We start from the raw sequence: 6878 nt of genomic DNA on the forward strand, positions 1-6878 counted from the left end.
TGCAGAAACACAAGGCCCCTAATTGCTGTATGATTTTTATCAGCACTTCACAAACCTGCCTTCACAAAAATTCAACTATAAAATGCAGTATTTTACAATGTATCCACAGAGATACTGGTCATACAAAGATTCATATGGCTAACTACAACAGATGCATTCCATCCCCTATCAAGCCCAAGAATCAGCGGAGGGGGGAGGGGGGGGAGGGGGGTGACTATTTTTTTTAATTAATCAAAACCATATGACTGCCAAGCCTAAACCCTCCTCTTTCTTTTGATCTTTCTTATGAATCAAGTCTAGTGAAATCTATTCAGATGATTATCTAGAAATTCACTACAAAGAAATCAGGAATAATAGAACAGAAATTCTCAGACTTAGTCTGCAGAGTGATTAAATTGGAAACATCATTTGACTGCTTGCTATCAATGAAAATCTGACCTTATTCATTTTAAGAAACTATATGGAATTCACAGCTCAGAAATCACACAAAAATAACTGCAAAGGAACAGGCTGAAGTCCTAAGTAAGTAACTAATTTGCAAATCACTCTCTTGCTGAAACATCTCACTTCTCACAGGTACCCAGGATCTGTATGAAGAACTGGATTAAAGAACATTAAGTGATTTTCCAAAGGGTGCTGTTCTTAGGTACAGGACTGCACAATGAGGGTCAGTGCCAATTAGTAATAGCATCTCCAGATTAAGAATTGCTACATTTATTTAAAAGCCAGACAAATGAACACAGGACTCATAAACCTGGACCTGGATCTGGCTTCAGTTAATCCTTTTCATTAATGTCTGCCCCACAGAGAGGCAGAAGTTGTACCAAAAAATATTTCAGGAAATTTCTCCTTTTACTGAGTAACAGTAAACAAGCAAAAGGTGTTTCCAGTGTCTGGGAGACTTGTTTAAAGCTGAGAAGCGTTCCAAGAGAATGTCATTACAGTAAAACAAACCCCCTAATTGTTGGAACAGGTGTGTTATGTTTAGGTTGATGCATGTATATCCCTTATCAAATTCTTTCCCACACAAAGATGACTGGTGTTGGAGATATCCCCCTCACACAAAGGCTGACAGTTCAAACAAAACTCACAATGCTGCTATTAACAAAGATGTTTACAAAGAGCAAGCACAGTTTCACCATTTTAGAATGAAATACAATACTTCTTATTGTTCTTCCATGAAAGGTCTCGTAGAGATGAACCCTGTTTTGTCTATTCACTGATTATCTTTTCTCTCTAAAATCAGTTCATGTACCACCCTAATTGTTTGACATGAACCCATAACAGAGAGCTTTTTTTAAACCATGAGAGAACATTGTTTTTGACTTTGTAACACACAAGGATTATGCCCCTTAAGGGTAACACAGTTATATGTAAAAAATAGTTTCATCTAGAGCAAAATCTGAGGTCATTTTACATACACTAGATTTTCTGTGGATAAGAGTTTACAGCTGAGCATCACTTCAGAAGACAAGCATTCCATTATTATAGCATGCCTTTCTTTTTTGTAGCATATTTACTCTATAGAAATCAAATGCAGACATCTACAGAATTCTCCTTTAGTAAATTTAAAGGGTTTAGGGGGTTGTGGATTTTTTCCTGTTTTACTTTTCTGAGTTGTGGCCTTTGCTGCCATCTTCAGTCTTGATGTCTTTGCTGCTTTCAAAAGCCTTATTTGGTTCAACCTTCTCATCTGGTTTTGCCTCATCTTTCTGACTTTTTTCCTGCTCCTTTTGAACATTCTTTTCATCTGAAGAAATAAAACCAGTATATTTGGTAATGGTTTTCCAATATTTTAATTTAAAAGCATTACCTAGAATATTTTTTTACAGATAACATCAATAACACCTGAAGGTGTAAGTAAGGTGGTATGTGAAGAAATAAAAACTGAACCTAAAAAACTAAAGATTTTCCTCAGACATGAAGCACAAGTTCCTATTTCTGATCAGAAATATTCTGAATAATTATAATATATTTAGACAGAACCCTAATCTCACACCTTTGACATTAAGTCTACAACCAAGCAGCAACTTCCAGTGTTTCTTTGGTTAAAGAGTGTTCACTGATTTTTATATTTTTCTGTGGTTTTATTCAAGAAAATAAGCATTAGTCAAAGATTTTAGATGTAGTTAAAAACCCCAAAATCTATCCAATCTATTTCCTTTTTATTCTTGCACTCTATACAGTCTGGCATGCAGCTGTTGTCATTTCTTTTCCCTGACATTGAAGAACAATTTATATGCCCAAAAAGAGTCTGTGCCACTTCCTCCCAAAATATGTTTAGTACTTTAGACATAGTAATTATGCGTCTTCTCTCTTTTCTGTTCTAAACCATTTAGCAATGTAAAGCAAATCTGGGATTATTCTTTCCTCTGCCACAGACCCCACCAAGCCCATCCCCACACTGCACAAATTCGCTTCCTAGAGCGGAACAGAACTATAGAAGCTATAAACAGGCACAGAATAAATAATTCATGCGTTGGTGAAAGTTTAAAAAATAAATAAATAAAATTCATTTTTCTCATACCTTAAAGAGAGTCTGGCATTTCCCCATCCTTATATTTACAATCTCTATTTTCTTCATTACTAAGTGACATATCCACATGCCGAACTTTAGCTTTTGATGGGTTGTCATCCGCGTTAGGATCTAAACAAAGATATGTGAAATGTAGCACAAGGGATATTATGTTGATAGAAGAGGGTTCTGAAAATGCACTTCAATTTTGACTCTCTCTGTTTCTGTGCTCCATTGGTTATAAACATCAAGAATAATTTCATAAGCATTATTATGTGACAGCATAGTAAATATGAACTACAAGTTATTAGGAAATGTTTAAATATTTTATACCCTGGTTATAATTACATACATAAATTCTTTAAAAGATTTATTTATTATAAATATAGTAGAATGCCACATAGCCATGTGCAAAATTAGACACATTAACCAATAGGTTATAGTCAAGAAATGTAATCTGAATAGGACTCAACTTACTTCAGAACATTTTCTAGATTCAAAATACATCTTCCTCTTCAGATTATGACTGCTAACCTAGGTCACTATAGAAATAATCTTCTCATTACTTCTACTGAGCTATTTACGACAGCATTTACATACTAATATACATTAAAGTTAAGTACATGATTTTTAATTAAAACCTCTATTTTTCATGCAGGCCTGAGAAGGAGCATCTGATAGCAGTTTTTAGCCATTTCCTAAAGTAGCATGCAATCCGTCTGTCCATCTGGATGTGATACTGTACCGCAATGAGTTTTGAAATATTAAACTGAGAAATCTCTCAGGTAGCACATGCTACAGTTTTGTGAGTATCAATAGTTAGTAAAATACAAAGTTTTTTTCCACAGATAAGAGTTACAGCTACTCTTTAAGAAATGTCTGGGTTTCTGGAGTGCAAACTAAATATGTATGTGGAGCTCCAACCTGCTTCTTTTGCCCAGTTCACCAGAACGCTTGTCAGTAGTTGGCACTGCAGACTACACCACTTACCAGATAAAAAGAACTCACAGGTAAAAGGATCCTGGGAAGTGAGGGAGAAAAGGAGGAGAGAGAACAAAGCCATATAAAACAAGTCTCTCTAGGCCCATGGAAGAATCATTCACCAAATTTTCAATATAAATCTTACAAAATGCAGCTTAGAACATCAGCACATACTGCAATTACTGACCAAATCCTTCAGTTTGCCCTTAAATAAATCTGATTTAGATCAAAGGGAGTTTACTCATGAAGAAATGTACAATTTACATCCCACTCAGCACACTTACATTCCTGCCATCTTCTCCTCACTATTGGAGCATCTGTGACAACCTAAAAATAAAACCCATTTATGTTAACTATTTTATGGATAAAATCATTCCATAGGCATTTCATCAGAGATAAATATTTTATCTTTTTAAGGATATATAACCAGCAGTATTAAATACATATTTGAAAATCCCTGAATGGGTATTCAGTAAGTCAGTTACCTGGTGTGTCAGTGTGAACTGAAATTCCCCCCCCACTGACAATAACCAGGCTAGCTCAGTCTGGAAGCAAATGAAAGCTGTATTTACAAGCAAAATCTACAATCTATGATGAAATGCAATGAATATGTACAAATATATACAATCAACAGAAAAGCACAACCAATCTCCCTTTGCTTCCCCCCAACGGGGACCCTTCCCAAGGGGCCTCTGTCCCAGGGGCTTCCCCCCCAGACCCCCCTGGCAGAAAGCAGAGTTAGCTAAAGCAGAAAAGTTGTTAACTTAGCTCGCCAAGGTCAGTGTGTTATCTTCAGCCAGAAGAGAAGAAGAAACAGCAGCCAGACACCCCAGCAAGCTGCCCTCACTGCAGATTGCAGAGTACCGAGTGCCCCACTTTATTTTGGGTAATAGTTCTTAAACATTTCTATCTATCCAATGGAAGTGTTTAAAACAATCATTATTTTTGCTTTCTTACACCCAATAGTGACTTATTTGCATTCTTTCACTTTCTCTGCTTGAACTTTGCAAAGAAAAATTAAAAAGACAGTTTCGAACCATCACACCTGGTCACTTATTTACTACGATTAAATTTATGTTACAGCTAAAATAAATAAATAAATAAATAAATAAAATAAAATAGCTACTTTCAGAAAAGACGGCAGTAAAATTATACCAGGATGGGTTTGCTATGGATGTATTGAAACTTTGCACAAAAACAGTTTACAAAATACAGATGGAGTTGTTTCTGTATCTACGAACATGTCTCAAGGAAAATATATAGCCGAGAGTCTAAAAGAAATTTAAACTAATCGAGCAGGTCAACAGAAAAGACTGCTGCCTACTGTCAGTTTAGTTTTTCTTTTCGAGCAGAGGTTAAAACTGAAGAATATGGCGACAGAGTGAATTTCATCACCCGAAATTTCTCCCTCCTAGAGCACTCATTCTAGAAGACTGGATCTTCCAATATTCCCAATTTTTTTTTTTTTTTAATCAAAAAAGAGTGAGATCAGCACAGGCTCTCAGGCTTGTGCTTAGCTGTGACCGCACTACATAGAAAGAAACATGGGTCTTTTTTCAGACGGGCAGGACATAGTGAGCTGAAACACAGGAACACTGTGAACTCCACTCTGAAAGAAGACATAGCCTATATGCACATTAAGTATCACCAGCAATAGATTTTGCCAAGAAATATTGCTTGACAAGCTGGATGTTGACAATGAAATTGACGGAGAGTACAAATTTAACGTATACCATAAAGAACGCTAAGTACCTGAGGACGCCTGTCACGAATCAGAGCGCTAAGACACGCCTCAAGAAGAAACTTTGGCAACAATCTGCCCAGATAAAGGCAGTAAATGTTTCTAAATACTGTTCTGGTGTAAGCATCAACAGAAAGCAGTAAGATATCTTCATAAGAACATGCTTCCCAGGGTGCAGCTCACCAAGAATTCAAGCTTATAGTGCTTCTGGGATTCCATGGCATTGCTGATAACTTCATATCCACCTGCAAATGCCCACACTTCCCTCTAGGCTACCAGAATTTTTCCTTTGTTTATCTGAGAATTGCCACAAGGTGCTAAGAAACCAAAAACTACTTCAGAAAAGTCAAAAATGTAGTTTCCTAGCAACAATGCAAGAAGTTACTTCACACACATTTCCCTCCACCTGGGAATTGATTAAATATTAATATAGATATAGATATTTTCTGTTATTTGTGCACTCTAGAGTCATTTCTGTAGACCCAGGTAGCATGAGCATTATTTCAAGCAAGAGAAGTTATTTATGACAGGAGTAACCAATGGGCAATTGTGTCCAGAACGATCCTGGAACAATTATAAAGGTGAAAAAAGACACTTGTAATAAAGGCTAAAAACCACTAAATTTTCCTACTCTCCAAAGCAGATCTGCCCCTCATAACAGAAATTACTTTCTTTGGTATTTTTTAATAAATACAAGACTTCTGGAATTCTTTAAGAAATGTACCTTTATTTGTTTTCTTCCTTATTTCTTCTCAATTGTTAATGTAACTTTCCTGCTCCATTCGGAGCCTTTGCCCCTTAACTTCTGCTATCTCAGGATAATGTTTCTAGAAAATAAGGAAACAAATCCTGAAGTCACATTTTATCCTATGCAACTCCTTCTAGATCTAGCACAGCTGATAATCATGGAAGATAAATCAACATTTACATGTACATAGCAGAACTTATTAAAATGATTACGCATAGATGACAGAATCAAGTCAAATCTGCTCAAAATAGGGTTCACACCGAAAAGGTTGCACAGGCCTTTGTTCACTTGGGCCTTAACTTCTCAATACAGAGATTCCCCCATCTCTCTAGGTAACCTGCTCCAATGCTCTGCTGCCCTTACAGTGATAAACTTCTTCCTTATGTCAAGTAGGAAACTCCCCTGTGTTCCTGCCAAGGACCTCCATAAAGGGCCTAATTTCACCTTTTTAATAACCTCCCAGGCTATTGTTAGATCCTCCTGACACTTATTTTGGCCTGAACAAGCCAAATTACCTTAGCCTCTCCTTACAGCACTAGTGCTTCATCCCCCTTATCTTGGCAGCTCCCCACTGAACTTGCTCAAATTCATCAAATGCCTTCTTATCTGCAGTAGTGCAAAACTGGACACAACATTCTAGACAGGGCCTAACAAGTATCAAGAACAGGGAAACAATCATTTCCTTTGAGCCACTGGCCTTGTTAGTGTATCTCAGCTTGCTGTTAGCGGTCACTGATTCCAAGGCACGCTACTTTAGCTTGTTCACCATGACTCCCAGCTCCTCTTCAGCAGAGCACATTCCAACCATTTTGTTTCCTGCCTTTCCCACTGCCTAGGGTTAATCCATCCCAGGTGCATGACTTAGAAGTTATGCTTGTTGAATTATTGTATTT

This window comes from Indicator indicator, chromosome 6 (assembly GCF_027791375.1).
Source record: "Indicator indicator isolate 239-I01 chromosome 6, UM_Iind_1.1, whole genome shotgun sequence".
Lineage (NCBI taxonomy): Eukaryota > Metazoa > Chordata > Aves > Piciformes > Indicatoridae > Indicator > Indicator indicator.